Here is a 1,946-nt window from a genome sequence, read left to right as displayed (position 1 = left end):
TTTATTCACAGTAGTTGAAGTTTGGGTTTATTGTTTTACATGTATATCTTTGCAGAAAGCTCTTTTTAAAACAGTACTTGCCTATGATTTAATATTACGTACTGTGGGTAGCGTTGGGTGTCATACGGGAAAATACGTACTAAGAGAGTGTTGGGATCATGTACTGTTAATATAAATTTCGTGCCTGAGAGATGAAGGAGCGCTGATGTAAACTGTCATTTATGTAAGACTATATTTGTAATACCTAGACAATGTTTTATTTGTGGAAGAAAGTTTTGCTCAAGTTCATGGTCGATTTACTCAGTGTTGATGTGGTGGAGACACATTCAACGCTGCCAAATGCGCCCACCGGCTGAAGTAAGACTGCCAGCCTCTGTTACACATACGAAACAGATTAAGAATGTTACAGACTAGGTCTAAGCTTCGGAAAAGTGCACTTACACTTGTAATGCAGCGTCGGTTTTTATAATAAGACAGTAAGGAATGTTGACAACAGGTGCATGGGACATTTGACTTCGTGTCACAAATAACATAAGAGCAATCACAATGAGTAAGAACACCATAATGTGTATTTCAAAACAATAACCGTTCTAAATAGAAATTTTTTATTTTAAACAATTTGACGGAGATATGATCAACCCCTTACAATGAAACCTAAGAACAGTTGATTTTATTAATACATTATGTAGCAAATAATTCGGCGGTAGCACAGAACCGCATTTAAGCACCTACATACAACATCTTCTTTAAGCATCCAATTAAACAAAAAAGTGGAAAATTCATAAGCAATATTATAATAACAATATTTTATAGTTAGTGTGGTGCTAAGAAACGACTGTGATGGCCTCCAGATTCAAAGTGATATCCTATCTATTGCTTGATATCAAAATAGCGATTGATTAAAATGGTTTTTGCGTCAGTAGTTGTAATTTAGCAACGAAAACAAGAAACTCTTACTTACTATATTGCAAAATTCATATGACATCTGCCTACAACCTCTGATAGTTAAACTATTACAGTTTCATCATACATCCGTTAATTACTTCCACTTGAACCGACTTCACTCCATATCCCGATCACTTTCAGCCAACATTGTTGGAAAGACATTATTTTAGTAAAATAAACTTGTTACTTAGTGGCCTGTAATGATGTCGTTCATTACACAAGGGACCGATGACCGTAGCAGTCTGGTCCCTTTAATCCCACAAACCAACCATTACACAAGGGCGTGTCGCAGAATTTTTTGTGTGAGAGCTCTTAAAGCTTTTTAAACAAGACAAATATTATTAACAAGCCGGCCGTGGTGGCCGAGTGGTTCTAGGCGCTTCAGTCAGGAACTGGGCCACTGTTACGGTCGCAGGTTCGAATGCTGCCTCGGGCATGGATGTATGTGATGTCCTTAGGTTAGTTAGGTTTAAGTAGTTCTAGGGGACTGATGACCTCAGCAGTTAAGTCTCATAGTGCTCAGAGTCATTTGAACCAATTATTATTAACATTTCAAATCCTTGAAACTTCCTGGCAGATTAAAACTGTGTGCCCGACCGAGACTCGAACTCGGGACCTTTGCCTTTCGAGGCCAAGTGCTCTACCAACTGAGCTACCGAAGCACGACTCACGCCCGGTACTCACAGCATTACTTCTGCCAGTACCTCGTCTCCTACCTTCCAAACTTTACAGAAGCTCTCCTGCGAATCTTGCAGAATTAGCACTCCTGAAACAAAGGATATCCTTATTCTTTATGTCTACACATTTTCAGCCATCTGCCGCTAGAAGACACCGAAATGTAGCTTGTAGCCGGCCGGAGTGGCCGTGCGGTTATAGGCGCTTCAGTCTGGAACCGCGGGACCGCTACGGTGGCAGGTTCGAATCCTGCCTCGGGCATGGATGTGTGTGATGTCCTTAGGTTAGTTAGGTTTAAGTAGTTCTAAGTTCTAGGGGACTTATGA

General features: G+C 40.3%; 1 non-coding gene across 1 annotated transcript; it reads right to left on the bottom strand.

The window, feature by feature from the left end:
* Positions 1 to 1,533: 1,533 nt before the first annotated feature.
* Trnas-cga (transfer RNA serine (anticodon CGA)) lies at positions 1,534 to 1,608 on the bottom strand. The gene has a single exon. It is a non-coding gene; the product is annotated as a tRNA-Ser (tRNA).
* Positions 1,609 to 1,946: the final 338 nt, after the last annotated feature.

The sequence above is a fragment of the Schistocerca serialis genome, chromosome 1 (genome assembly GCF_023864345.2).
Source record: "Schistocerca serialis cubense isolate TAMUIC-IGC-003099 chromosome 1, iqSchSeri2.2, whole genome shotgun sequence".
NCBI lineage: Eukaryota > Metazoa > Arthropoda > Insecta > Orthoptera > Acrididae > Schistocerca > Schistocerca serialis.
The sequence above is the reverse complement of the archived record's forward strand: the minus strand, read 5'-3'. Positions and strand labels throughout refer to the sequence as shown.